This window comes from Aquarana catesbeiana, linkage group LG05 (assembly GCF_042186555.1).
Source record: "Aquarana catesbeiana isolate 2022-GZ linkage group LG05, ASM4218655v1, whole genome shotgun sequence".
Classification (NCBI taxonomy): Eukaryota; Metazoa; Chordata; class Amphibia; order Anura; family Ranidae; genus Aquarana; species Aquarana catesbeiana.
The window spans coordinates 572,015,164-572,038,620 of NC_133328.1; the positions used below are offsets into that span (position 1 = coordinate 572,015,164).

A 23,457-nucleotide genomic window follows, 5' to 3' on the forward strand; every position below is an offset into this window, starting at 1 on the left:
GAGAGCAGTACGTGTGACCGCAATATACTGTATGTACACTGCTCACAACTAAAGAAGTAGAAGTTCAGGTGAAGTGAATCGTGTATGAGAACACAATAGTAGAAAAATATAAACTTTGTTTGATTCCACTAAGGTGGCGTGGTTTAGGAAATTATGCTGAATTTGAATGTTATTTTTACAAGGATCATTTAGTGACACTTAACTGTCAAAAAAAAAAAAAGTTGGATCTGAGTTTGTTGGGCTTTGGTTTTTTTTTGTGATTATATGCTGTTAAAAGTAATACCCCAGGCTAATGCATTAGGTAGTTATTGACTTAATCTGCTCTGTTGTATGTTTTTTCACATCATGAATTGTGCACCCTACCAAGGAAAGAGGACTGTTTTGTTTGCATAGTTTATTTTTGCATGTATGATTTCCTAAGTAGATTGTGTCCTGTAATACACTCCAGTGCTTTAAATATTCTGCAATGACAGTCAAATAAGTGTGGTGCTTTGCAGTGGGGTTAATTTTTGAATATAAACTACAGCAATGTACAGAGTGAAGAAAAGGTTTATGTAAGTTGGTGGGTTTTTTTTTTGTTTTTTTTTTGATGTGCCTCCAGCCTTTTTAAAAGTGACCTCCATACACAAAAATGTAATCATTAATGCAACACATAGGGGTAGATTTACTAAGGCTGGAGCACTCAGAATCTGGTGCAGCTGTGCACGACAGCCAATCAGCATCTAACCTCAGCTTGTTCAATTAAGCTTTGGCAATAGAACCTGGAAGCTGATTGGTTTCTATGCAGAAGTGAGCCTGATTTTGCACTCTCCAGCTTTAGTAAATAAACCCCATAGTATGGGTGGGCTAAGAATAGACAGATTCTTAGGTTAAAAAACTCATAAGAGCCAGTCGGTTCACACTGGTGTGATGCCAGACATTGCATGTGATTCGCACCCGCATTGCTTTGCAGATGTTTATGTGATGTGAATGCATCCATACAGATTAGCTGAATTCGCATCGCATTTGGACCAAACTTGTGCAGGACCCTTTATTTTATTTTTTTATCTTTTGTCAGTACCAGAACACCCATGCGATCCAATTCCTGTCTGAACTGACAGTTTTTACTGCGATCTGCGAACCGATCTGGGGGTGTCATTAACTTTCTATTGACACCTGCAGCGGTTTTCATAGGGCAGTGTGGACTACCGGCAATTCAGGTGCGATGCGGGAACCCACACTGGATTCGCAGGATTTCCGCATCTCACCAGTGTGAACTGAGCCTCAGAAATCGGTTTGTGTGTCTTTATTTCCTGATGGTGCCAAAGGTTCATTCATGATTGGATGATAGTGGTCACCATACCAACCACCATTCTAGGTAGTAGCATTATCTATGACTGGTCAAATAGATCCTAACGGGCTACTCTAAATGGGACCTTGCATGAAAATACAAGGTCCACTTTCCTAACCCCCCCCCCCCCCCCCACCTCCTAAATAAAAATAAATAAATAAAATACCTAGACAAAACTTTGTTAAAAAAATTCTTACCTTGGTTGTGGTTTCTATCCATTTCCCGGAGTTCACAAGGCTTTATTTTAGCAGCTTTGACTTGTTGTTTTTATTCAGGGAGTGGAGGAACGCCAGTAAAGCGGACCTTGTGTTTTTATAAAAGGTCCACTTTTAACATTTTCAGAGCTTGTGTTTGCAACAGAAAATTCTGACTTCAGTTACGATTTAAAAAGAATGTGGCTTTGCATTGACTTATATTTTATTCCCTCAAATCCAAATAAGTCTCTTCTAACAAAAAACAGGCTAAATGGAAAATCAAACAGATGCAATCTCCACATTCCAGAGTGAAGAGGAGGGGGTGTTGTGCCCTACCCATCAATGTGACCGAAATAAATACCACCCCTTCTTTTTCTTTTTTTTTTTTTTTTTTTTTTTTTTTAACAAACCGTCTGGAAGCAATTGAGTGAAAATGGAATTGCTGAGTAAAAACATCTGCTCTTGTAGTTTCTCATGCTTGAAGTTGGTGTCTATCATGTTCCAGACATGGGCAGGTTTGTTGTGATCCATTGACGTGGCCTGGAGGGTGAAAGTTTTGGCCACTCTTATTTACTATTGTAAAGAAAAAGAGTTGCCCAAAATAGTTTGGCTAGATTCAGATGGCCACACTCCGGCTAATTTTAAAAGGGTTGTAGTTTTGCTGAACTTGTTTGTGTTTTTAGGTGCGAACATTTGGCACAGGTTCTTAACTGATGCATCCAAGGGGGACGCGTGGCAATCAAAGCTCAGTAGGCTGTGTAGGCCATGAGCATTTGGCCAGCGGCCCCTCGCTGCCCCTCCACAATCTTTATAGCAGCCCAAGTGGTAAGACACATGTTCCCTGGTGTACATTGTGTTTGGGAAGTAAGGAGAGTCGTCCTCTTCCCCTTTTTTATTAAAAAAAAAAAAAAAAGTGTCACAAAATGCCACTTCATTGAAGCCTATGCTTTGTGGTTACATGCAATATAGCCTGATTCATGGCATAAAACTCCCCATAAACTTTTTATGTATAGATAAAACTTATTTTCTTTTGGATAGCATAGGAAAGCTTTCAAACTGTCAAGTTTTTATTGCTATATGTTGCTGCTAGGGAGGTTTACCCTCTTCAGTTTTTTGGTGACCACTGCCAACAGGACAGAAAGTAGTGGTGCACCAAAATGAAAACTTTGCTACTGAAAATTCAGTATGCACTTGGCCAAAATTGATTTTTTTTAAAAATGTATATATTTTTATAAACAATTGTATTTCACATTTTAATTAATATTAATATGAATTTGTTGGCCATTATCGGTACCTTTTTTGAAGCGGTATTAAAAGTCCTGCTTACTGCATTTCTGGTGCATAATTGGCAAAACGCAGCTCCCCATTGAGAAGCATTGAAAACACAGCAAGAACACATCAAAAATGCACCCGTGTTGTGTTTCTGATGCATTTTTTTAATTCACATGACCTATGAAAAACATACCATGAGTCGGGTAGAATCACGGCAAAGTCGCTGGTGGTTTTGGCAGCCATTATTGGCACTTTTTTTTTTTTCTTTCAGCACAACACTGAAACCCTATTTTTGGCCGAAATTTCTGTGCATCACTAACTGAGTGATGGGAAATCCAAAATTTTACAGTTTATTTCAATAGACATATGACCTGTTGTGTCACTAAGACGTGGAGAAAAGGAAAATCTCCCCAATGGGACACATACAGAAAAATAATGATGGATTTTACCCATTCCCTACTCTATCCAAAACTAAAGAGAATTTTTGCTTATAAATACGTCAAAAATCTTTACAACGAGCAGTGATAGATACCCATGATAGAACAACACCTTCACCAGCTGACTGTTTCCCCGCGCTCCTTCGCAGACGCTGTGACGGATGGTGTCAGCGCTTACACAAGGTTAATGACCTCCTCTCTCATGTGACCGTGTTGGGGCCGGATGATTGGTCTCTAAGGCACTGAATTTTGCATCCTGGGAAGAAAAGGAGGAGATCACATGCTCCAAAGGAAAGACAGGGCCCAATGAAGATATCCACAGGCAGGAGGTGTTTTTTTTTTTTTTTTTTTAAAAGAAACCCATCCAGGGCAAAAAAGTGACAGGTTCTCTTTTTAGTATGCGAAAATATAAAAAGCATTTAATAGAACTGACAACTTAACCTACTTTTTGTTGTCATTGTAGAGAAGCTAATATGCGCGCCCGGATCTGGCACTATTATTGTGTGTGCTCAACCCCTTTACTACATCCTGTTGTTTAATTTATAATGTAGGATAGATAGGGCTTCTGCAAAACAAAATCAAGGGAACAGATTTTTTTTTTATGATTCAGACCTGCTTTAAAGCTAGCAGACCTGCTTTTAAAAAATAAAAAAAAGTCCTGTTTTGTAAAGTAATGAAGGTTAAAAAAGAAGAATGGCCAAACATGATTTTTTTCAGCTGATGTCACAGGGTCCTGCCCCTTTTCCAGCCCAAAGCTCCAGTGAGCGCTGGAGAGGCAGAGCAGAGAGCAGTGACTGAAAGTCACCAATTTGCTTAATGAAGGCCGAGAACTGAGCGATCAGCAGTCATGTGATCGCTCAGTTCTCGGTCTTCAAGCCGGACAGGAACAGCTGCAACCATATATGTATTTGTTTTTGTTTTTTTGCTATCCCACACTTCATTGGGCAGCTATTCCAGCACAGTCCTACCACTTGCCAGTGTTCTAGTGTAGCCACTGGTGTGAATAGGCCCTAAAACCTGGCATGTTTCTGTGTCCTTGTTTTCAGAATTCACTGAAACATTGACCCCTGTTTTGGCGATGGGTGTCGCTGTTGGACTTACCCCTCATCTTGGGTAGAGAAGAGCTCATTCCTCTTGTGTCTTCAGTTTGGGACATGGGAGAAAATCTTTTAATGAGGCTTTAAAAGTGATAAAAATCTAACAGATTAAAACCATTCCCTGCTCTATTAAAAGCTAGAAAGAAGTTTTGGCTGGAGCTCCACCGAAAGGGGAAGTTCCCCTTTTAGGGACTCGTTCCCCACTCCTCTTGAACAATTGGCACTTCTGAGGAGCTGGGGGGGTGGGGGGTGGTGGAGCAGTACCCGATTTTTGACAGGTACCCACTTCCCCCTCGGTACAGGTGTGTGTTGGTGTTTTTTTTTTTTTTTTTTTGTAGCTGCTGACTTTTTAATTTTTTCCACAGGTGAATGGAACTTCGTTTTTAAAGTGCAACATTCTGAAAAGTGGCCACATACAAGATTACCAAATGTTAATGGCAGTAAAAGACCTTGGTGTGTTTAAAAGTAATTGTCACCTTTTTATAATGCTGGATACTATATGGTAGCGATCTCCTTCCTGCCCAGCCCCAGTGTCCCTTTAATAGGGCCTTTGCGTCTGGGGGGCAGAAAGGACTGTCCAAACAACTGACCACTGAGATGATTGACTGTCATGGTGGCCCTTCCTGTCAGCTTCTGAACATTGCTGTCTTTGACAACTCGGTCACTGTACTGCACTGTACTCAGCATAGAAACCTCAGCCGTCCGTGGGCACATATGTGTGGCATGTAAGCATTAAAGTCCACTCACTGCCTTTGCTGCCATACAAGTGTTGCGGCTTCGGCGCTGTGAGTGGCCGAAGCCACGATGACGTCACTTCCGTGCATGCTCGCAGGAGTCTTCTTCCCGGGAAGTTCCGGCAGCGTCTGCTGGGCCTTCACAGCGCATGCGCCTCTGACGTCAGCGGCTGCATGCAAAGTAAATATCTCCTAAACTGTACAGGTTTAGGAGATATTCATTTTACCTACAGGTAAGCCTTATTATAGGTTTACCTGTAGGTAAAAGTAAAAAAAGGTATACAACCGCTTTAAGATAAAAAACCTTCTGCCTCTAAACCCCTTCATGCTGCCCGGTACCGTAATGTCTGATTTCTAGGAGGCATGAAATATTTGTGGCACGTTAATCTCGGTACAAATTCAAAAGAAGCAGGTACAGGGAAAGTTGTTGATGTAGCATACGGTATTTATTTGTAATTGGTATTGTGAACGTATTGGTTGACAATGGCTTGGCTCAGGTAGTGCCTGCTTGTGTACGCAGGCAGTGTGGAGCTTAACTTCCATATATTGTTTCTCGTTTCTTCGCACCCAATAATTACTTTCACGCTGTTAGTCTGTCATTTTCACACAGTGTTTACCTCTGAGATTTAGGCAATCTTTGTCTGTCAATCACTCCCTGTTATATGTGTTCTGCTTCAAAGGTTCCCTTTATCCGGGCCTCCATGTAATCCAGATGTCAGTGATCTCATCGGGGAGGGGTGAGGCTACGTCTGCAGCGTGTGCGGTTAAGTCACGTGGTCAGGCCAGAGAAAACATGTCTTCTTATTTTTTTAGGTGTCTGGCTAGTGGCAAACGGGGGTTGTGGAGCATTCCAGCTGGATATAAAACCATGATGAATAGTTAGAAAATCCTACAGGTGGTAGAGGTTGTTTAGGTATCTCCAGTGTGGAGGAACTTTTTCTGGAATCTGGAGAGAAATATATTTCCTCTGTGGAGGAATTCAAAAGCTACCCTCAGGTTTGTCTATCTAAGGCAGGGGTCTCAAACTTGCGGCCCTCCAGCTGTTGCAAAACTACAAATCCCATCATGCCCGTGCCTGTGGGAGTCATGCTTGTAACTATCAGCCTTGCAATGCCTCATGGGACTTGTAGTTTCACAACAGCTGGAGGGCCACCAGTTTGAGACCCCTGATCTAAGGCCACTATCAAATGGGCATGACAGTGTCGTAAAGCCAGGTGGTTGAGGATATATGCACTTTGCCTCATGGCGTGTCAAAAATATGTACGTTGTATCTGTTTAGCCGTTATCGCCTGCCAATTCATCCCATAGAAGTGAATGGAACCAGGCTACAACTGCATTTAAATGACATGTTTGTTGCACAGGGAAAAAGGAATTTAGTATGAAGTCTTTCTTCAAATAGGCAAGTGGGGCATATTGCCTCCTGATCGCCTGCTAACCATAGGCCAGCTGCTGCTGTCCTAAGGGATCCACCGTACATCACTAGTCGGCAGCAATATCCATGTCAAAGGATTTTATGGATAGCTGTGCACATTGTTAACCTTTTTTTAACATGTTACACCTATATTCATCCATTCACCCATATTGGTTGAACTGAATGGACTTGTGTCTTTTTTTTCATCCAGCTGTCAACTAGTGATCTGTTGGGAAAAATAACTCCTGGGGCTGCTCCAAGCATGCCCCTGGTTTATAAAGGAATTAGAACTATCGGGGTACCCATGGATAAAGCAGGGATTGTTAATAAAATGTACCAATTTATTTGAGAAAAGGACATGATTAAAAACAATTGTACATAAATTGATAAACAGTTAATTACAACTGTACATGGTAAATACAGATGGTCCTGAAGGAACAAGTGAACCCCATTGGTAGTTTGGGGAGCTGAGATGTATGTCTTGATGTGGTCCTCTTCATGTTTCACGACTATATTCGCTTCCTCAGGAGGAGTCAATCATTCCCATCTATAAGGTAAGTACATTCTCATAGTTACATATTCAAAAATCATTTAAAATTTTAATGACTTTTTTTTTTTTTAATAATCAAAACAGTAGAGCACACATAGTATGAATATTGAGGTTCCTATTTGTTTGTGCGTTGCTTACCAATAGGGACCAACAGAACACAAAGCAGCACCTATTGAGGCACCCGAAGGTAATCATCCCCCCTCCCCCCTTCTTCATTATTCTATCTAATGATGGTTTCCCACCCTGGTTTTTTTTTTTATAGAATACTACTTTGTTGTAGCTGCCTGTAGGTGACTACCTTTATCTATCACTACTTCATTATAATCAGAATATCCACGCCCTCAAGTGTCTCTTGTGTCCGCTGTGGGGGGATTACCTTCGGGTGCCTCAAATGGTGCTGCTTTGTGTTCCGCTGGTCCCCATTGGTAATGTGTTTTCTACCGTATATAGTTTTGGTTATTTAAAAAAAAAAAAAAAATTGTCATTAAATTTAAATGATTTTTAAGTATGTAACTATGAGGCTCTACTTGCCTTATAAATGGGAAAGATTGACTCCTCCTGAGGAAGCGACTATAGTCGCGAAACATGTAGAGACCATATCAAGACCTACATCTCGGCTCCCCATACTACCAATGTGGGGTTCAATGTGGGGTTCACTTGTTCCTTCGGAACCATCTGTATTTACCATGTACAGTTGTAATTGTTTATCAATTTTTTGTACAATTGTTTTTAATCATGTCCTTTTCTCAAATTGTTAATTTTATTACAATCCCTGCTTTATCCATGGGTACCGTGATAGTCCTAATTCCTTTCTAAACCAGGGGGCATGCTTGGAGCAGCCCCAGGTGTTTTTCTCCAATAGTTCACTTCAAAGGATGATGGTACCCGCCCCACCTCTAGATCTAACTGATCGAGGCAAACATCTGATTGGCTGCAGTTACTGTTCAACTGACAGTTTTCTCCTTTTGGCATTTTAGATTAAAATGAGTCAAGTTGGGTGGTGCCAACTGAACTGATTCAACAAATTTTGAATGATTGGACAGATTTTTTTTTTTTTTTTTCTGCTGCCGTCCTACTGGGGAGATCATCTTTTACTTCCTGTCCTGCAGACCCAACAGGAAAAAAAAGGATATCTCTCCAAAGTTGTCACAGGAACAGGTGCCCTCATTAAAAGATTTTACCCCACTTCTTCTTTTGGAGACTCTAATTTTCTCTCACTTTCTGTTCCAGTGACAACGGTCACCAGAACAAATGGGAGGGTATAACCCTTCCCAACTCTATCCAAATTTATACACACTTTACTTTCTTCCTTCCCTTCTTTGCTCTCCTATAATGTTAATATTTAAAACTGAAAAAGCAAACTTTGATAACATTAGAATAACTCATTTGTTCATTCAGAAAAATTGCGATCATTTTTTTTTTTTATTTAATTTTTCTTTTAACATTTGAAACTTCTGTTGTCCACAACATGTTCAGTGCTGTTCCTAACCTATCACAGTCAGACACCATAGCTGTGCTAGAAGATAATTTTTTATTAATTCATTGAAATTATGAAAATGAAGTTTAAAATCCTGAAAAAAGTTTTATCTCTGCAGCCTGTGTTTGTGTTTTTTCTAAATGTTTTATTGGCTCTAAAATGAAAGTTTTATTTCAGCCCTGGCAGTGAGTAAATAAATGCTTATTTCTGTCGAAAGACAATTTCTAATTAATGTTTTATTGCGTTTGAAAGGCAATTATTGAGGAAACGAGTTGGGATTTGTTGCTATAAATATTAGATCACTAGTCTTGTCTTCAGATTTGCTGATTGGATAATGATTATTTGCTTTCATTGTATGTCTTCATTGGGAGATTTGCCATGCATGTCCTCTACTAAACACCCCCCCCCCCTTTTTTTTTTTTTTTTTCTTCTTTCCTTTTACATTGAAGTTGTTATGGAGGTTTTGAATAAATTGCTGTATAAAAAGGAATAGACTCCTGATGGCAACCTGTATCTTTTGTATTTAATGTTCTGTGCTTTTGTTACTTATTGACATTGTGTTGCGTTAATCAGTTTCCTTTCTTCTTGTATCCGCTTGTATAAGAGGCATTGTGTACCGCAAGATTTTACAAAGCGCGCGCAAAGCTTTAAGCGTCAGGCAGGTTTATTGATGCCATTAAAGAGCCATTCAGCTTCACTTGGGGAGGTTAGAGTAGAAGTCATTGTTTTTTCACATACTGAAGCTCGTATGTACAGGGCATTATTTTTCCACACTTTTAAATATTCAGAGAATAGAAAAAGAAATGCGTTTAACTGGATTATTTGAAATGAACACAGAGAAGAAAAGTACATTTTGTAAAAAAAAATCCTCTGTTCTAATACATAAGGGACCCCCACTCTAATGTCAGAACTCCCTCTTAGCTGATCTGTTTCTCCCGAACCCTCCAATTTTCACCTCTAGCTCCACCTGTTGATGAGCTCTGGTATTGAAGTATTGCCTTGCAACAAGAGCGACTAAGTGCCGGTTCACACTGCTGCGCTGCGAATTTGTTCCGTTTTTTTTGACCTGTGTGAGGTGCGATTTTACCGCAAATTTAACGCGATTTTACAGCGAATTTCAGGAGTTGGTCATAGCTGCGATTGATGTTCTAGCCAATGGAATCATAATGAAAAAGGAAAAAGGTGTTAACTTCCTGTGTATTTCCTGGTTTTTGTGGAGAGTAGTGTGGTGGAATTCGCACATATCTGAACCATCAATGCAATTCCAGAACGATTTACATTGATGTCTATGGAGTCTAAATTCGCAACGCAACACTGTAAACTCGCACAAGACCCTTTTTTTTATCGCATCGCATTCGTAGGGGAATCGCAACGCATGTATGTGAACGACGGTCATTGAAAACATTGACTTTATGGATGACATGCGAATTTAGAATGTTTTTGACGCATCACATTCGGAATGAACTCGCATCAGTGTGAACCGGCACTAAAGGCAGACATTAGTTTCCCTCAGCCAATTAAATGGCAAAATGAGCTCAGCCAAGTTTAAAAAAAGTTTAAAGGTTGTGGGTTATTGACAGAAAGGACACATCCTGTGAGTCACTGTAGACATTTTATATTCTGATTGTTTGTTTAATTTTTTTCTGATTTTAGTAGAATCTGATGATTGTGGGTATGTATATGGGGCATGGCAATTTTTAGGTTGGTTTTGTAGTGTTGTTTGTTTTTTGTTTTTTTTTTTTTTGTTTTTTTTTTTAATTTTAACTTTAGATACATTTACAAAGAATTGTAATTTTTTGGGCTTATGTATAAATAAGTGATTTGTGGCGCTCATTATGAAGTCATCTCATGTTTGGTGAACGCCATGTTTACTGCTTTAAAGTATAAACTTCTTGTGTTTTGTTTTTTTTTTTTTTTTGGTCTTTTTTTTTCCTTTAGTGGGCTGAAGAAAATGCTAGATGCCCATCTTTGACCTAAAGTGGACCATTCCTACATTATAAATACCTGTTGCATGCACCTCCTAAAACATCTAGCAGTCATATTTTTTTTAATCAAATATTTCTTCAGTTACTCACATAAAATCAAATCCTTCTTCCTGGTCAGTTTAGATCGGTGACATAGCCAGGGCCCCACAGATGTGCCCTGGGAAGGTTACGTCACCAGTGCTCTCCAGGGAGATCTTGGCTGTACAATCCCGTAAGATCTTTGGGGGGGGATGCTGCAGGTCATCAGACAGAATCCTCTGCCCTGGTCACTATGATAAGAGTACAGAAGGGAGATAAAAGTAATTGGAAAAACAGCCTGCATATAAAAGTATGCAATTTTAATTTTTTTTTTAATATATATCTGAGGTCATTATATATTAACCTGGTCTAAGTTGGTTTTATCCTCTTATACAATGTGTGATGCAATCTTTTGTGTAGTTAGATCCATGCTAAAATTGTTTTAATTAAACTACTTTTAGTTTATGTTGGAACTACAACCCCAATATTATTACCATATATGTGATCTTTTCTTTTGCTGCCACCATATGTACTTATGTATACTAACTGTTAAAATTCAATAAACTAATTTGACAAGAAAATATGCATTTTTTTTTTTTTTTTTTTATATTTTTTTTAAATTGACATTTTGCAATATTTACAATGGTGCCTTTAGTTTTATTTTTAAGGATCCAAGTGTAGGTGAGCTTCACATAATTTTATCACCAGAACAGAAACAAGCATACTGTAAGGACACTTTCACACTGATCCGCTGCAAACGTGGCTAAAACGCATATGTGCAAATAACGCATTTGCTGCAGTTCTTAAAGATCGTGGGCACGTTTTTTCCATGTTTTCCACTGCTTTCAATAGTAAGGTGTGTTTTTTTTTTTTTTTGTTTTTTTTTTTGGTGCTTTTTATTTATTTATTTTTTTTCTTTCTACTTTCTTTCCCCAAACATGATTCAAAGATGCACCAAGCAGGATTTTTTTTTTTTCACTGCAACAGAAGCGTACCGCCTCAGTGTTAACACATTCAGTGATTTTAAAGGGAAGCATTTTTCATGAGCTTTTCAGGCACTTTTTTTTTTCTATTATTATTTATTTATTTATTTTTCTGTGTAAAAGGAGTGTCAGAATGTCCTATCTCTGTACTTGTTTCAAGTCAGCTCCTTCAAGTAGAGGTCTATCCTAAAACTAAAATCCCTGCATCTACAGATAGGTTAGTGTTAGATCGTGGCTATCTAACCCTGCAAAGAAGAAATCGCTATACATACCTTTTTTCTGCAGCCGATCTGACCCGATCCCATGCTGAGCAGTCTGCTGTGAAGGTGGATGCAGAGGACACAGCCAACAACGGAAGCCCCATAGTAACCCCATTTCACAGCCGTTGTCGGCTGTGTACTCTGCATCCACCTTCACAGCAGACAGCTCAGTGTGGGATACAGATTTCTTCTTTACAGGGCAAGAGAGGTTAGTGTTAGATCATGGATGTCTGTACATGCAGTGATTTTAGATTTAGGGTGGACTTGCACTTTAAGCTGGTCATAGATGGGTCAAATCTCAACTGGTACAACAACTGGTCGAGATTCAATCCATCTATGGGCAGGCTGATTGTTCTGAAGTCGATCAATTTATGAACTTCAGTACAACCATCCTGTCGTGGGTTTTTTTTTTTGCATGCAATTACTGCTGGTGGCTATAGCTGCCGGCAAGGAAGCCTCCCTGCCTGCAGAATACAATAGCCCTGCAGGAAGGATTCCCCCCATCAACACTTAGTGTGTTGATAGAGCAGCCTTTTTCAACCAGTGTGCCCAGGCAAAATTCCCACAATTCCTCAAATTGTATACAAGCCAGTGGGTGGCCCAAGCCTGCCTTTTAGTTACATCAAGCCCCATGTTTACACTGCGCACCATTACATCCTTCTAGCCCCCGGCGTCCTAACAACCAATGATCCAATTGGTTGATACTGAAAATGTTGGGCGCCTGCACTGCCCTCCCCTGCCCCTCAGTCAGCACTGGAGTCGCATTAGCTGAATGAGGGAGAAGAGAAACATTGGGTACTAGTCAGTACCAGTGTGCAAAAGTGTATTTGCTTTGGAAGAATAAATCATGTCTAACATTGGGAGTCCTACATGTGTGGACTTTGGTATGTTATGAAAAACTATTAGTTTAGGTTTTAGATTTTAGAATGGGGTGCTCCAGGATTGTGCATAATTTTAAAGGGCTCCTTCATCAAAAAAAGGTTTAGGAACACTTGCCTTAGACCCCTTTCACACTGAAGGCGTTTTAGCGCTAAAAATCACACCTGTAAACTGCCTCCCCAGTGTGAAAGCTTGAGTGCTCTCACACTGGGGCGGTGCGCTTGCAGGACGGGAAAAAAAGTCCTGCAAGCAGCGTCTTTGGGGCGGTACGGGAGCGGTGTATATACTGCTTCTCCACCGCCCCTGCCATTGAAATCAATGGGCAACTCTGCCAAAGCGCTTCAGCAGCGGTGCTTTTCGGGTACTTTTAACCCCTTTTTTGGGGTTAAAATGACCCCGCTCCCGCCCGCAAAGTGCCGGTAAAGCGCCGCTAAAACAAGCTAGCACGGGGCGGTGTTCAGTGCGAAAGGGTTCTTTAAGTTAATTCCTCAGCATGGTAACCCCTTGATTCTCTCATGGCCGAGTCCCTTTAATATGTAATATGAGGACTCGAGCAATGAAATCTCTCCAGTTCCCAGTGACCCCCACCCACCCCACTAGAAGGGAGTGCCAAACTTCATGTTCCATTTTCAAACTTTTTATTTTGCCTAATGACAATTGCAGTAGTAGTACCAGTGAGAGGACATTTTGGCGGAGGAACAGAAATAGATCCTCTTGAGATGTAAGAAATATCAGTTATGGATAGATTGGCTGTATAAGGTACTAAAGCTTGGGGAAATCATTGTGGTCATTAGTGCCTTGCCGCTACTGGAAATTGTGAAAGAATATAAAGTATATCAATATTCCTTGCAAGTTCTAGTACAACTAAAGAGAAAACGTATTATTTTTTTTTTTTTTTTTTTTTTGGATAGGGTGGAGAGGGATTAGAACACTTGCTGGTTTTTATTGCTGTCTGTGTCCCCCGTGAGAGAGATTCACCCTCTATATTTGTCCTGTTTTTTATTGTTGTCAGTGAAAGTAAATCCGACATTTTGGGTGGTCTCCAGAATAGGAACAGAGGGCAAATCTTCCAATGGTGGCAACCAGGGATTCCCTCACTTTGGAGGGATTTCCTTTCACTTCCTGTCTTGGTTATGGGACAGGAAGTAAAATCTCCCCAATGGGACACAGGTGGTAAAAAAAAAAAAAAAAAAAAAAAAAAAACCTGACAGGGTTTGCAATCCTCCCTTACTTCATCCAAAATGCTAAAAAAGAAGTTTTGCCCATAGTTCTATGTTATGACTGAGCTCAAGGCAGACACCTAAATAGAGAAAGTAAAAGTTGAGATTTACACGATTAAGTAACACTTACAGGTTTTGTCTAGCCTGTGGCTAGATAGTGGAAGGACAGGAACGAAAGAGGAGGAGAATGAAGAGCTGTTCTCTTCACTCTGCTGTCTCCTGCTGACAGCATGATCATTGTTTGCATGTGAACATGGTTGCACTACTGTTTGGCTCCTTGTACTGCTTCTCATATCTCCCTCTAAGCTCTGCTGTACAGGGATTTATACCAAGTCAAATTCAGGTGTTAAAAGCGAACCTTTATTCTTCTGTATGATTTAACCCTGCCCCCTGCCACCATTTTCACCCAAGCAAGAATGACGTGTCGCTGCTCCCACAGCCTCCTGGAAATTACCCTGCCAAATATCCCAGGAGGCTGCCGCTGGAGTATAGACACACAGCGATCATAGGCGGAGCTGATGTACGTCATCATGGGCTGACTGCTTGAACCCATAAGAGGCAGCTGGCTCATGATCACTGAGGAGGACCAAGATAGCGGTGTTACACCCAAGCTGTAAGTTAAAGTAACACAGCGTCAGATCCACAGGTCAGATGAGATGTGATCTGAGGACAGTGCTGCATAACCGGTGAAAGGGGGTTAAAAATAAAAAAAAAATAAAAAATTTTAAAAAAATGCAAGGGGGAGTAAGTTCTTCGTTTAAATGGCTTGCAAATGAAAAAGACACACGTAATGATCTATTAATGAATATAAGGTTGTATTGATTTGTGTGTTTTTGATTATTGATGATCCAACAGCAGTGTATGTCAAACCCCAGTTCTCTGGTGAATAATAGACAACTGGGACAGCTGGATAAGTGAGATAAATGTAATCTATTGCAATACATGTGTTAAACCCCCCCCCCCCTTTTTTTTTTTTTTTTTTATGCTTAAAACTGCATTTGCTCTGAAAATGACTCATTGTTAATTTTTACTTTGCTAATTAACCTTGCTCCTGCTGTGGTACAGTCATTCTGATTTCAGGATTCTTTAGCTTCAGACTTCTTCTGATTAGGACATTGCGCTATTCCTGTCTCCAAAAAGAAACGGTGACAATTTACTGGGATTTTCATTGTATTTCTGTAGGCAGCCAGTCATAACGTTCCAATAAAATGTTTTACTTCTTAACTACTTCATGGCTACAGACATTTCCTCCAATGGGACGCAGTCTTTTTGAGTTGGCGCTTTAGTGCCAAATAACATTTTCACTTTTGTAGTCTGACCTTGCATGGTGTGACTACTTGTGTGGGGTGGGGGTACCCACGTTGGGCTTTAACTTGGTACCAGATTTGTATCCATAGATTTTTATTTCATTGGATCTTATTTAGGAAAAAAAGAGGGAGAAAACTGCGTAAATAATATAACTCTAAAATATGTGTACGTTTCTAAAATACAAGAATATTGCATAAGTACATAACATAGCAGAATGCTAAGGTCCAAAGTTCGAATTTTTAGCAATTAAAAGGGTCGGAAGATCTCCCCCCCCCCCCTTTTTTTTTTTTCCCATCTGTGTCCCATTGGGGAGATTTCCCTTCAGTAAATCCCTCCAAAGTGAGGGAACCCCCCTGGCTGTCACCAGAACTGATGTCCCATTTGGAGGATTTCCCCTCTATTACTATTCTGGGGACCACCCAAAATTTTGTATACATTTACTTTTGATAACGGAAAAACAGGACAAATAGGGTCAATCTCTCTAGCAGACACAGACTACAATACAAACTGATAGGGTTCTAACTTCTCTCCACTCTTTTCAGAACTAAAAAGAAAAAAAGTTTTTCCTTTTTAGTTATACGTTAAATGCTAGTTTAGTGTAGTACTAAAGGATACACATTTTACTTGCATACATTTACAGCAATAAGGAAAAAAAACACCTTTGGTTACTAACCTCTCATCCACAAACACTTACCTGCTATCAGTTGTCACAGCAACCAGGTGCAATCTGCACTGTTCCTGAACTTCCTGGTTGAAGAGTGGAGGTGAAGGTAGGGGAGCGATTGGCTCCTTCAGCTGTCTGTCAGGAGCTGGGAGTGGTTTGTGAGGTGCTGTGTGTTTGAATGGACAGACACAGCCCTGTCTGAGGGCGCATACACATGGATACACCTCCTTACTATCTGGCTAGCTAAAAGTGACCCCTGCAAACTGGAGGGGCAGGAGTAGCAGTTCAGGGACTGGCTACCCCATAATAAGAGCGGAATTCCCAGGAATGTAATATATATTTTTAATTTCCATAATTCAATTAAAAAAAAAGTCTTTAACGTGGTTGTAAACCCTTACACACCACTTTTCCCTACAGATAAGCCTATAATAAGGCTTACCTGTAGGTACTGGAAATATCTCCTAAACCTGCACAGTTTAGGAGATCTTTACCCTATACGCTGCCTCTGACGTTATCGGCGCATGCGCACTGAAGAATGGGCACGATGGTGCCGTTTCTAAAGGGCCCATGCTGTGACCGGCCAGTCACAGAGCCGGAGTCCATGTCCCCAGAAGGAATAGGGGTGAAGATGGACACGGCCACCAGCGAAGACTTTGCGGGTAAGTGGCACATAATGGGCTAGTATGCGACGCATACTAGCCCATTATGCTTTTACTTTGCAGGGAACAAAAAAGGAAGTAAAACCCATCAGGGTTTACTTCCTCTTTAAATCACTTTAAGGGGAAGATAATGTGCTGGATATGTGCAGACAGGAATCTGTACAAGAACACCTTTTGCAGGTTTAGGGGAAGCACAGATCTACAGAATTAATAAAGTAGAAGCAGGGAGATCCTTGCAGTGCAGGTCCTCGGGGACATTTCTCTCCAGCAAGGTGAACAGTCAGTAGCACAGTACACAGTAGTCATATCACCAAATGAGACTAGCAGTTGGGGACAGCTTTGCTTTAGATGATCACCCACTGCAGATGTATAGCTATGAGGCTACAGAACAGGAATGCCTAGACATAGTCGCATGTCAAGAAGTGCACTGCTATTTTTAGAAGGAATTCTACACAGTGATACATTCCAGGGTTCTGATTAGGTACAAGTAGTATATCTTAGATGTTTCTTATATTAACAGGGGTAGGCAACCTGGGGCCCTCCAGTTGTTGCAGAACTACAAGTCCCAACATGCCTCTGGGAGTAATTGTAACTGCCAGCCTTGCAGTGCCTCAAGGGAAATGTAGTTCCACGACAGCCTGAAGGCTGCCTGTTGCCTACCCCCCAGCCTTATAACAAAGGAAATCTGTACTTTTTGAGTTCCTGTTCACCTTAAATGTCACTGTGAATGAAAGGAGCTTCTACAGTACTGTTTAAAGGTGGCGTTTTGTCAAATACAACACTTTGGGGGTTATTTACTAAAGGAAAATCCACTTTGCACTGCAAGTGCACTTGGAAGTAAAGTCGCTGTAGATCTGAGGGGGACATGCAAGAAAAATAAAAAACAGCATTTTAGCTTGCATATGATTGGATGATAAAATCAGCAGAGCTTCCCCTCATTTCAGTTCTTCCCCTTAGATTTAGAGCGACTGCACTTCCAAGTGCACTTCCAGTGCAAAGTGGATTTGCCTTTCGTAAATAACTCCCTTTGTGCCTTGGAGGTATTCAGGTTATTAGGCATTTATCAGTTTTGTCGTCCTCTACTAATTATCTATGATAGCTGAGTACATTCCGCTTTGTATGAAGGTGTCGGGTCTTGTGATCAAGACGTTACGTCAGGAGCATGCAGATTGTAGATGAAAGGAAAGTGTCCCATAATACTTACCCCTGTCTCTGCTGTGCTAAATGTATAAACAGATGTGTCATTTTTGGGGACATTCATAGATGTGCCAAAGTCATGACTCCTTGAAACACTAAACAATTTCTGGAAGACCTCCAGCCATAACTTACATTACAGGAAGTGTAGGCATGTCCCATTGGCGGTCCTGCTGACAGAGTTTAGATGTGCCAATTAATACAAAAGCCTTCATATTGCTTTTACTTTACTCCCTTTTTTTTTTTTTTTCCCCTCTTCTCGCTCTACATATTAATATTTGTGTGTATGTTAAATGCCAGGATGCTCACCCACAAAGAAAGAGGCATTCACAGGTCCTGCAGCAGAGATAAATTGAAGCGGCAGCATTTTATTGCCCATGCTTAGATGGAGTCCAGTCCATCAGTCTATTGTGGCATATCTGTGTATAAGTCACATTTTTTTATTTTTCTTATTTGGCCTGTGGGCCGATTTAATTTTCCACTCAGTTCAGTTTTTTATTATTATTAATTATGTTAAAGTAATATATATATAATTTATATTTATTTTACTTTTGTCAAGCCAGCTGATGCTTGCAGGGCTTCCCAATGCTTGAATTCAGACCGCTTTCAGCAGCAAGTGCCCGAAATTTGAGCTGCATGTGGGGGTCCTAATCACAAACTTGTATATGACCTACAATAAACCAGGAAAGGGTGGAAATCGTAATAATCCTGTTCATATTGTGTATTAGTTATATTCTTAAGGCAGCTTGTATTATTCTAGAGAGACACTATCAACTCCTACCCTAAAAAAAAACTTTTAATGTGATACTAAACACACACTGTTTAATTTACATTGCCCCTTCTTTTTCTGTATATGGATTTCGTGACCGTAATTATTTTAATAAAAAAAAAATCATCTAAGTAGCTTTTCTGCTAAGCGATATACAGCTGTCACATGACCCAGCTCTTTCTCAGCCTATCTGCAGGGAAACGTAAGCAGGAGAAACTTCTAGTACTCTGCTGGTCACATGTTCAAAAAAAACAAACTGCCTTAGGGATGCAGAATAAAAATAATTAATATCAAATTGTTTTTAAGTTGTCATTCAAATATATATTTGAAATCAAATCTTTATTATTTGTTGGCAATAACATGGTCACGCCCCTCCAGCCTGTGTCTTAGAATAAGAGGGAGGTGAAGCCTCCATCAATAATACATGGATTATCCAACCCCCATTGTGGGCATGGAGGAGGGAGGGAGTGGGCTGTCATTTACCACTGTCTATATGCCCACATGTGTGACTCTGTAATCATATGGGCTGCTCAGATGTGATAGGGAGGAAATGCTCAGCATAGAAACTCACTGAAAACTGAGCATGTGCAGAGCTGCCAACACTGCTCTGCAAAATCCCTAGCTGAATTGGGAACATGAACAGCAGGGTCAACCAGGTTTTTTGCAGAATACAGAAAACGAATCTCATAGTTGTATAGTTGGTAAGGTTGAATAAAGACAATAGTCCATCCAGTTCAACCTCTGTGTGGGTGTGTCAGTGTCTACAACTTCCCATATCCCTGTATGTTGTGTTCTTGGATGTGCATCTTAAAGAGTCTTTTAAAATATCCATACTCCCCGTTGCCACCACCGATTTGTGAAAGAGTTCCACATACTTATTGACCTGACAGTGAAAAACCCTCTGCGCAGTAAGGTTAAACCGCTTCTCCAATCTCAGTGTGTGGCCTCGTGTCCTCTTACACTCCCTGAGATTGAATAGCTTTTTTCCTATGCTGGGATCACCATTGAAGTATTTGTAAATCGCCATCATGTCCTCTCTCAAGTGTCGCTTCTCCAGCGAGAATAAATTTAGTGCTTGTAGTCGTTCCTCATAATTGAGGTCGTCCAATCCCCTTATTAGTATCGTTGCCCTTCTTCGGACTCTCTCCAGTTCCAGCACATCCTTTCTGAGGATTGGTGACCAGAACTGGAGGGAGTACTCCAGATGTGGCCGAACCAGACTTTTATAAAGTGGCAGGATTATAGTTTTATCTCTGAAGTATATCCACTTTTTTTATGCATGCTATAAAATTCTGCTAGCTTTGGTAGCTGAAGCTTGACATTGCATGCTATTGTTCAATCTGTCGTCTACTAGGAACCCCAGATCCTTCTCCATCCTAGATTCCCCCAGAGGTTCTCCCCCTGGTGAGTAGTTTGCATTTATGTTTTTTGCCCCAAAGTACATTACTTTATATTTATCCACATTAAACCTCTTTTGGCATGTGGTTGCCCACTCCATTATTTTGTTCAGGTCTTTCTGTAAAACTTCTATATCCTCGTGTGAAGTTTTTGCCCTGCTTATTTTTGTGCCGTCTGCAAAAACCGAGATTGAGCTATTTATCACATCCTCTATATCATTTATGAGTAAATTGTTTAGAATTAGTCCCAAGACATTATTTATCACTACCCTTTAGACATGCCCCTATAACCAGTTTTTTACCCAAGAATAAACCTTATGGTCCATGCCTGCAGACCTCAGCTTCTAAATTAAGCGTTTGTGGGGAACTGTATCAAATGCTTTTGCAAAATCCAGATACACCACATCCACAGGCCTCCCCCTATCTAGATGGCAGCTCACTTCCTCGTAGAACGTTAGCAGATTGGTCTGGCAGGAACGACCTTTCGTAAACCCATGCTGATTGCTACTAATGGTACTTTTTTTTTCTTCAGTAAATTTTTGGATATAGTCCCTTATCCCCTCCAATAATTTGCCTACTATAGATGTTAGGCTGACTGGCCTGTAGTTTCCAGGGATTTGTCTCTGCCCTTTTTTTGAATGGTGACTGCATAAGTATAAACGGCATGTAATGCACCATTTTTTGATGGTGTTTTTTTTTTTTTATGATGTGGGTTTAATGACGCTTGTAATGGAAATGGTATTATACTCATTGCCCTGGTCGCATTTCCTACCTTCCCTCCGTTTCAGTGTTTTCAGCCTTTTGTCTCACAACACTTTCAGGAGTATCAGATGCCAGTGTCCCCCGTCATATGCTGTGAGATGAACATATAATGCCTATGCAAGGGTGTGCATTAGCGTTTATTAAGAACGTCCTTAAATACAATGTAGTAAAATTTAGACATGTCAGAAGATGCAGTCGTTATGCCAGTGATCTGTAGTTGTTTGTTGGGTTTTTATAGTAAATTGAAATGTTATGAATGAGAATTTTCACCATATTTGAGCTAGCGGGCAGCACAGTGACAAAGTGGTTAGCATTTCCACCTAGCAGCACTAGGGTCGCCGGTTCGAATCCCAACCACGGTACTACCTGCCTGGAGTTTGCATGTTCTCCTTGTGCCTGTGTGGGTTTCTTCCGGGTAGTCTGGTTTCCTCCCACACTCCAAAGACATGCTGGTTTTAGGCACCTGTCTAAATTAGCTGTAGTATATGTATGAATGTGAGTTGTGGACCTTAATTTGTAAGCTCCTTGAGGGATTGATATGAATGTATTTATATAGAGTAGATGAATAATAAAGAAACTGAAGATGGGATTTGGCTATTTAAGAGCCCTTGCACACTGGGGCGGGGGGCGGCGTTGGCGGTAAAACGCCGCTATTATTAGCGGCGTTTTACCGTCGGTATGCGGCCGCTAGCGGGGCGGTTTTACCCCCCGCTAGCGGCCGAGAAAGGGTTAAATACCACCGCAAAGCGCCTCTTCAGAGGCGCATTGCCGGCGGTATAGCCGCGCCGTCCCATTGATTTCAATGGGCAGGAGTGGTAAAGGAGCGGTATACACACCGCTCCTTCACCGCTCCGAAGATGCTGCTGGCAGGACTTTTTTTACCGTCCTGCCAGCGCATCGCTCCAGTGTGCAAGCCCTCGGGGCTTTCACACTGGGATGACAGCAGCGACACTTTCGGGGCGGTTTGCAGGCGCTATTATTAGCGCAATAGCGCCTGCAAACCGCCCCAGTGTGCAAGGGCTCTTATAGTAAACATTTCTATATGGCAACAACACAAGATGAGTTTCCTCGTCTTTGCTTATACCAGGAAGTCTACATTCGTAGGACATAACAACTGTATGTGAATCCTTACTGAGTTTTGGATATGATACCATCATCTAATGGCTTCTAGAAAATGGGTCCAATTCTTGTATGGACATGTATAGTGATGTGATATTGTGCTTGGAAATGTCTCTGGTTGCATTTTGTTCTTTCTAAGATGTGTGTGTGTGTGTTTTTTTTTTTTTTTGTATTGAAATTCACAGTGAAGATAAAATGTTGCTGAAGGCTTTTAATTTATCACCAGTGCAGCCTGTGATATTTTCTGCTCCACGTCTCACAGCGGCATGTTATGATGTCCCATTAATGCAGTGTATCTGTAATTCTTCATGCCTGCAGCTTCTTCTAGATGTTTTGATAATATAGTATATGTAAATTTAGTGCCAGAATGCTTGGGTAATATACTGTACCAATTCTCAGTTGTTATCACCTCCTAAGAATGCTGTTCCTTCTCTCCCTAGCTATAATTGTAACTTGTGATAGCTCAAGGAAAGGTAGTTGGTATAAAAGTAATAAATGGGATTTTTCGATGCATATTTGAAGTAGAATGCTTTCTGGTGCAGCAGGACCAGTATTAACATGACAGTATTGCCAATGAAGATGGTGATGCCATGGTACGATGCCCAAAATGCTGCCCAGAGCCTCTACAAAAATTGGCTCCTGTCCTGCTCTTAGACCCATTTCACACTGAGGTGCTTTAGGGCTAAAAATAGTGCCTGAAAAGCACCTCTCAAGCCTCCCCAGTGTAAAAGCCCGAGTGCTTTCACACTGGGGAGGTGCGCTTGCACGACCAAAAAAAAAGTCCTACAAGCAGCGTCTTTGAGGTGGTGAAGGAGTGGTGTATACACCGCCCCTGCCATTGAAATTAATGGGCAGTACTGCCGAAGCTTTTACCCCTTTCCTCGGCTGATAGCGGGGTTAAAAGCGCCCTGCTAGCGGTCAAAATGCGCTGCTAAAATTACGGTTAAGCGCTGCTAAAACTAGTGGCGCTTTACCGCTGATGCAGCCGCGCTAGAAGTGTGAAAGGGGTCTTAGATTTTTCTTGTTCAACCCCATCCATGCTAAACCACGTGGTTGAAGGAATCTCTCCTGACGACTACTGTATTCCAGAGCCAGTGGTACTCGTGTCTGCTGTATACCGGAAGAGTGACTGCATCTGATTGGAAACGATCCCTGTTTGGCTGACGATTTTCCACCTGGCTCCTTAGACAAGTCAATTGAAAAATTGACTTTTGTCAAGCTGGATGCTACCAAGGCCACCACAGCTTGAAATTAAAGCCGCGTATGACCGGTTTTAGTCATCCTCTTTACCAGACTGTCCATCAATTCCTGAATGTCAGCTAACCAACTGGTGGTCTCTAAACATATTGGGAATTGCTGTAGCTGTGGTAAATCATGGCGAAATAGGACTTTTCCACTTTTAATGTGGTGTAGGCAAGATATAAAATAATTTGCAGTTGATTAAAGTTGAGCCAAAACTCAGAAAAACGCAATAAACAAGGTGCTCCAGCTTTCTGCTTTACTTTTGGCTGGTGCAGGAACTTCAGGTGCGCTTTCTGAAATTGTGTCCAGCTTGCATGTCATATGTACTTTTTGTAAGTGGGTGATCTGGTGGCTGTATGTTGAAGAGACTTGTAGCTGTATGTGCAGGCGCAATTCACCACTGGACTAAAGCCTGTTGGCTTCAGCGGCCAAGCACATCCTTAGGTGAAAGTGCTGGAGAGTTTTGGGGAAGACTCATACTTGCAGGGTGCAATAA

The 23,457-nt window shown here is 41.0% G+C and overlaps 1 protein-coding gene and 1 long non-coding RNA gene across 2 annotated transcripts in view; one reads left to right on the forward strand and one right to left on the reverse strand.

Moving 5' to 3' along the window:
- LOC141145385 (uncharacterized) overlaps positions 1-1,828 on the reverse strand; it is a 132,494-nt gene extending 130,666 nt beyond the window's left edge. Inside the window, exon 1 of the long non-coding RNA XR_012244549.1 lies at positions 1,528-1,828. This is a non-coding gene — a long non-coding RNA (uncharacterized lncRNA). The remainder of the gene's footprint in view (positions 1-1,527) is intronic.
- The window catches only part of SDC2 (syndecan 2), a 187,103-nt gene that overhangs the window by 9,558 nt on the left and 154,088 nt on the right, over positions 1-23,457 (forward strand). The gene's annotated exons all lie outside the window — the stretch shown is intronic.